The sequence below is a fragment of the Vulpes vulpes genome, chromosome 12 (genome assembly GCF_048418805.1).
Source record: "Vulpes vulpes isolate BD-2025 chromosome 12, VulVul3, whole genome shotgun sequence".
Classification (NCBI taxonomy): domain Eukaryota; kingdom Metazoa; phylum Chordata; class Mammalia; order Carnivora; family Canidae; genus Vulpes; species Vulpes vulpes.
This window is the reverse complement of record NC_132791.1, coordinates 157,527,943-157,535,026: the sequence shown is the minus strand read 5'-3', so window position 1 is coordinate 157,535,026 and position 7,084 is coordinate 157,527,943. Positions and strand designations below refer to the sequence as shown.

Sequence of the window (7,084 nt, the reverse complement as noted above, 5' to 3'; positions counted from 1 at the left end):
TGTTGTGGTGATAATTTCACAACACATACAAATATCAAATCATTACACTGTATGCCTGAAATTAATATTGTATTTTATGTCAATTATACCTCAATTAAAAAAAAAAAAAAAGACTATGGTTTCCATCTTCGTCCTATGCTCACTCTGAGCAAGCTCTTTACCATGTTGTGAGGTAAGCCCATGAAGAATCCCATGTGACAAGGGACCAGGCCTGACCACAACCACATGACTGAGCTTGGAAGAAAAGTTCTTCAAGTCAGGCTTCCAGAATGAGACCATAATCCTGGCCAATAACTTGAGGGAAAGAGGGCCTGGGAGGTAGGGTGATTTAGGTTGTAAGGTCAGTAAAGACTTTGTGAGGAATTGACGTTCGAGCTAAGCTTAGATGGCAAAGAGTCAGCCATTGGAAAGTGGAAGGGGTTTGATGGAAGAGACCCTGAATCAAACCAAGCTTGATATTTTTCAAGGACAGAGAAGGTGACAGGAGTGTAGAGTAAAAGGGAGAGAGATGGCACAGAGAGAACTTCACTGGACCAGTTGAGAGAGGAAGGCTCTGAGCAGGGAAGGTGCAATATGAAGAGTCTGGCACCAAGAACACCCCAAGGTTCAACGATTTGCTGGAAGCACTCAGGTTGAGAGACGCTGCTACGCTCATGGTTACAGTTTATTATGGGGAGAAGATGTGCACTAAAAGCTATTCTGTTTCTCGGTGGGACATCCAAGTAGAGGTGTTGAGTGGGCAGTTTGAATATGTATGTCTGGAGTCTGAACAGGAGTCTGCTATGTAGATGCATTTTGGGGGACAAGTATCAGCAAATTGAAGCCACAAGTGTTTGAAACCATGGGAGCATTCTCCAGTGGTGTGTATGTGTGTGTGTGTGTGTGTACACAAAGCTCTGAAGGTAGCCAGGGAATTTTTGCCTGTGGGGACAGTGGGCCCTGGGCAGAGCAGGAAAACTAGAGGGACATTTGGAAGAGTATCCCACAAGGATTGTGTGGTTAGTAAAGGTCAGGACCCTTGCCCAGAAGTCAGGGAGGAGGAGGCTGACGATTGTCCTGAATTAACTATATGGAGGCTGCTAATCACCATACCAGATCCTGACTGCAATGTTGAGAGATGGGAGAGGTGAGGGAATGGAAGCCACTCTTCCAGAATAGGGATGCATGAAGCAGGCTGTGGAAAGGCACTGGACTCTCTCAATCCTGGACACAGTAGCCACCGGAAGTCTCCTATATTGAAATGCTTGAAGGTAGAGATCAAACAGACTGGCTTTGTGGAGGAGAGTTAGCTGGCAGGGAGTCTTCACCAGCTGAGTCCCACCCATTACAAGTCCTCAGGTGTACCTGGAGGTTCCCTTGGGGCTCCTCTCCAATTTACATTCCCATCAGTATCTTGACAGTGTGACAAGGCAAAGACACCACTGCTGATGGCTGCCTTGGCTCTTCTGATCAAGGTCAGAGTCATGAGGCACTTACATTCCCTAGAACTGATGCATCCTGCTTGTGCCCAGAAGCTCTCAAAACTTCTGCGAAGCCACTTTCTCTGTTTCTTACCCTCCAAAAGTGTCACATGCTGTGTAGATGCCAAGGGTATTCTTCCATTGTTTCCATGCCCATGTCCCCTCTTTGCTCTCCCCAGACTCCCCTGCTGCCAAACTAACCTTTCCTCCTTTGGAAAAAAAGTACATTCCCTTCCTTATATAGGTGAATTGTCTCATCTTCAATCCTGCCCCCAAAGTCACTGTGGTACCCAGTCTACAGGACCATGCTCATGGCTGAGTCTTCAGCTCCTGCACAGCACTGTGGAGTCAGGAAAGCCTGAAGGTAGCCATGTCCCCAGAATACCAGCAGGACAGTCCCTTTTAGGCCTGGCTGCCCTTGGGAGGTGTCTGCAGTGTACCTGCCCCAGGTGTCCCAGCCTAAGCATCCCTCACCCCCATGGTACCCTTCTCACCTGGGCTTTTCCCTACTTGCTACTTGTTATCAGTGTGTCCTTCCAGCTCCCTGAGCTGTGCAGGTATTTGCTTGTGTCTGAGCAGTTAGCACCCTGCTGTCCTCTTGCCCAAAGCGTAGCCTGGGGGGTGGGGTTTACACTCTCCTTCCATTTTCAAGCCCTCCTCCCTTCCCCTTCTCTCAATGACTCACCTCAGGGAGGGCTGTTGGGAAGAGAATGAAAGGGGGCCTAGGAGCTCCGACCCAGGGGGTACTGGGGGCTCGGAACTCAGGGACTTTAGAAGGGGGTGGGCTCCAGCCTGGCTTCTGTTGAAAACAGATGAGGTATCCTTGCTCGTCTGCTGGGGCTGGCAGGACATCAGTCTGCTTTTCCAGAGATTGGAAGCTACAGCCTCACAAAATCATGGCCATTCTTCTCCTGGGGTTAGCGGCAGTGGCCAGAGGGTCCACACCTGTCATGGGTCTTGTCCCTTGCTCCCTTCTTTCCTCCCAAGTTATAGCTCCTTGCTTTTGAACAAGTGTCTAGCGTGCCGATAGCTAAGACGTTCTGGCAAACACTGGGCAGACACCAAGATCTGACATGCACAGGTGGACCTGTCGGCAAGTGCAGCAGGACTTCTGTGGGACAAGCTCATGGAGGGATGCTCCTCAGGACACTGTGCTGCACAGCCCACACATGGCCTCACACTGATCCCTCCCCCACTGACCTTCCCGAGGCTGCATCTCCAGCCCCACATCTGAAGGCTGGAGACACCCAGGCTTGGCCTGTCCCAAATGAAGCTGCCCCCAAACTGTGTTCAAATAGCCTCTCTTGCAGGGGTCACTTCTCTCCCCACCTCTTCTTCCCTACAGACAGGACTGCCTTCTAGACACCATCCTTGCTGGATCCTTTTTTTTTTTTTTAAGATTATTTATTTTAGTCATGAGACACACACACACACACACACACACACACACACACACACACAGAGAGAGAGAGACAGAGGGAGAAGCAGGCTCCTCGTAAGGAGCCTGATGAGGGACTCAATCCTTGGACCAGGATCAAGCCCTGAGGGCAGCCTGGGTGGCTCAGTGGTTTAGCGCCACCTTCAGCCCAGGGTGTGATCCTGGAGACCCGGGATTGAGTCCGGAGTCGGGCTCCCTGCATGGAGCCTGCTTCTCTCTCTGCCTGTGTCTCTGCCTCTCTCTCTCTCTCTTTGTGTCTCTCAAGAATAAATAAATAAAGTCTTAAAAAAAAAAAAAAAAGGATCATGCCCTGAGCCTAAGGCAGATGCTCAACCATGGAGCCACCCAGGTGTTCCTGAATCCTTCTTGAAAGGGTGGCTTGGGGTCTCACAGCAGGGATGGAGAGTCTCCAATGCTCTGAGGCCCATAGGTTAAATGTGACTTTCTTGATTTTCCCATGTTCACTGTCTTAGTGGCTTGGGCTGCCATAACAAAACACCATAGACTGGGTGATTTGAATAATAGAAATGGACTCTTAGCCTTTAGAACTGTAAGAAAATAAATTTTTGTTTTTGAAGCCACATAATCTATGATATTTGTGATGGCAGCCTGGCAAATGAATACAGTAAACACTCAGCAGCCCATATACACCTGGAGTCCACCACATGCAGCACCATTTCCTGCAAACCAGCTTTGCCTTTCAAAGGGTGAACCTGACTGACTTTCCATACTCAGGTGAGAAGGGGTTGCTGCTTTTTTTTTTCCCCAAATCTCTAACTTTTTTATTGCATTGATGAGAAAATTCCAAACTTTATAGAATAATATAAATCTTAGTCATCATCTTTGTTTTATTGATATTTCCTCATGTATAGAGAATACCTCAAATGTTTCACTTTCAAGCGGCTAAAAACTTGATTAACGTGATTTTGTTTCAAGTACATTGAGCTGTTTTTATCAGTGTACCTACATTATTTTCATCGTAAGAATCTGTCAAATAGGGGCACCTGGGTGGCTTAGTCAGTTACGGGTCTGCTTTTGGCTCAGGTCATGATCTCGGGGTCCTGGGGTCAAGCCCTTGCATCGGGGTCCCTTCTCAGTGAGGAGCCTACTTCTCCCATTGCCTCTGACCCTCCCCCTGCTTGTGCTCCCTCTCAAATAAATAAAATCTTCAATAAAAGAATCTGTCAAATATTCCTATTCTTTTGTCACTTCCTTCATATTGATCTTCTTTGTAAGATCTATGCCCAATGTGGGGCTGGAACTCACAACCCCAAGATCAAGAGTCACATGCTCCACCACTGAGCCAGCCAGACACCCGAGAAGGGGTTGTTGGCTCCCACTAACTCACTCCTCCCTCCGCTGGGAGGCCCACTCTCCTCTCCTTACGGGGAGTGCAGAGGAGCATGGTTCCCAGTGCAGTGCAGCTTGAGGAGCAGGATGAAACCCTGAAGGTGAGCAGAAGACCAGTCTGCAGGAGCCCTTTATGCTTTGCCCAGTTATAGCTTAGGACCCCAGGCCAGGAGAGCTCCATAGTGTTCCTCCCATCTGCTCCCCATGGTACCCCAGATACTAAGTCACTTTCTTGGGGCTTCTGTTAACTTGGTACCACCCCAAGACTCCTCCTTTCTTATGGAAAAGTGCAGACTGCTTCCTAACCATCACACATGGGCAGTCCCTCAACTCAGGGTAGCATGTAAAGACTCTTCCCCCAGCCACACGAGGACACCTCCACACTGCCATTTCTTAGTAAATAAAATTACCTGCATAGCCTACTGCCCTGCCCAGTGTCAGTCACGCTGACCTTGCACACACAAATACATTCTTATACATGGCTGTGTGTACATGGCATCCCTTCACACACATAGACATTCTTGCCCCACCACACTCAGTCCACATAGACCCTGCCCCACCCAGAGGTTATGCACACAGTCTATACAGCTCCCCCCCAACATGCCCATGCTCCCATCACCTCACCCTACCCATCCTGGGTTGCCTGTGAAGATTCCCCTTTCACATAGACTCTTCCTTGTCCCACACATTTAGAGGGAAGGGACAGGTTTTCCAAGGGCAGCTCTTCCCTGGGACCCTTTCCAGAGAGTCCAGGTCTGGGAGGGTGGACAGAGTGCTCTTTGTAGGCCTGGAAATGGTTGGTTGTGGTGGTCTGGGGGCATTTCTTTCATAGAAAAATGGTATTAGCCCCTTCCTGCTGTGCCTAGGAGACTTGGGGACCTTGTTTGCCCTGTGTGCCACACAGGCATTGACTTAATTAGGCAGGCAGCTCAGGAACCTGAGGCCAGGAATTGCCCCCATCCTCCTTACTAACTTCCAGATGTGACCTCTGAGGCCTCAGTCACAGAGGCTCACCTGATGTCATTTGAAAAGGCATTTGACACAGAAGAGAGGGCAGTTGAGGTCAGGCCATGGAGACTACAAATCTGGGCTGCAGGTGCATTTGGAGGAGTCGAGGCAGCAGGAACTTTTAGCCCTTCACTACCCAGCAATCCTAGTCAACAATTCTTGACATTCAAATTTCAATGTTTAAATTGCTAGTGTGATTTTAATGAGAGCAGCTATTGAAAGAATAAAGAATGAGCCCCCTCTCGTCAGGCTGTCCATCCCAATCACCCAGAGCTGTTACTGTAAGGTCATTACTGACCTCACATTGGTAAATGCAACATGCCATAGAGTTGATGCCTTCTTCAGTCGCCGGTTTACACTGTGTTTCCAGGATGCCACAGGCTTTGGGTTTTTCTATTTCCCTGGTTGTGGCTCCTCAGTATCTTTTCCCGATTCTTCTTTCTCCTCTGGATCTCTGCTCTGTTCACACTGACAGTGATGATCTTATCTGGTTATACATGTACTGGTGGCTCCACGCACACCTCTCCCACCCTCCTTCTCACAGGGACTTGTACCTGTGTGCCCAGCTCTCTGCTCATATTTCCACATGGATGTGGGAGCAGATGCTGTCAAAGCCCACCCACTTCTCCACACTCACCTACGGCTTTTTATTGCAAACTCCTGCACTCTACTCAGGGGTTACTCTGGTCACAGGAATATGCGTGTCCAAAGTGCCAGAGAATTCATGCCCTGGAAACAGCCTCCCAACAGAGATGGATGGGGGTCAGTGAACAAGCTCCTAGCCCTCCATGCTAGTGTGCAAATCTGAGGCGTGATCTACAGTCTCCCTGAGGTCCCGGAAAGGACTGAGTCCAGAGGCCCACCCCCTTCCTAGGATCCTCCGCCCACATGCACTGCTTGCAGGCAAGTACGGCCTAAAATCCATTCTCAATCCCAGGTTTCTACACATGATCTGTTTTACATCTTCATGTCCTGAAACTGAGTATTGCGCAGGGCAAACTTTTGGCCTACGGCTAACTCCTCTGTCTCACACCCTCACCGCTCTACGCGAGTCTGACCCCCTCCGCGTCTCCGCCCTCCCCGCGCCCGCGCCCGCGCCGCTTTGGCCGGATCCGCAGTCTGTCCTGGACTCGGTGGGACCACAGGCCAGCTCGGGGCGCCCTCTACTACTCTCTCCCCTCAGCCCCGCCCCCGCCCCCGCCGTCAGGTGCCTCACCTCTGCCCTCGGGGCGTCCTCGCGGGGCCACCCACCCCGAAGGACCGCCCTCTGCCCGCCTTCCTTTCTCTTTCGCGTTTGTCCCTCTGCCTCGGTGCAGCGCGAGCTTCGGAAGGGCAGGGCTGGCTGTCCTCTGTTCTTTATGACCGACCACGCCAGGAACGCCGTATTTATTGAACGCTTCACCCGCCACCTGCGGCCCCTCCACCATCCCGGTGACCGGCTCTGAGACCCTCTGCAAGCTGAGGGGACGCCCGAGGAGGACAATCCCGCTTCCTTTGTTCCAGGAGTCGCTCACACCCGCAGGTTCCCCGGACTACAAATCCCAGAATACGTCATGCCTCACGCGTCGTTCGTGTCCTTGCTGAGGTGGCGCTGAGCATTTTGGGAGGTGTAGTCCATGACGCTCAGTATTTTGTTTTGTTTTGTTTTTTTACGGAGCCTTGGGGAACCAAGGCTTTTTGGCTTTTGCCAACGATGTACCCACTCGCGAAAGAGACTTCTGCCTACTTCGCCTAGTTGGGGGGAAAGTGTTTGGACCCACTGTCTCCCAGAGTAGGACAGACGCCCTTCTTAGGTCTGTGCATCTGCAAGTGAGGGAGCATTTACTGT

The 7,084-nt window shown here is 50.6% G+C and overlaps 1 long non-coding RNA gene across 1 annotated transcript; it reads right to left on the bottom strand.

The window, feature by feature from the left end:
• Window positions 1-4,098: 4,098 nt before the first annotated feature.
• Window positions 4,099-6,776, bottom strand: LOC140594762 (uncharacterized). The gene is made up of 2 exons (XR_011996004.1): window positions 6,473-6,776; window positions 4,099-5,724 (listed from the first exon to the last, which is right to left on the bottom strand). It is a non-coding gene; the product is annotated as an uncharacterized lncRNA (long non-coding RNA).
• Window positions 6,777-7,084: the final 308 nt, after the last annotated feature.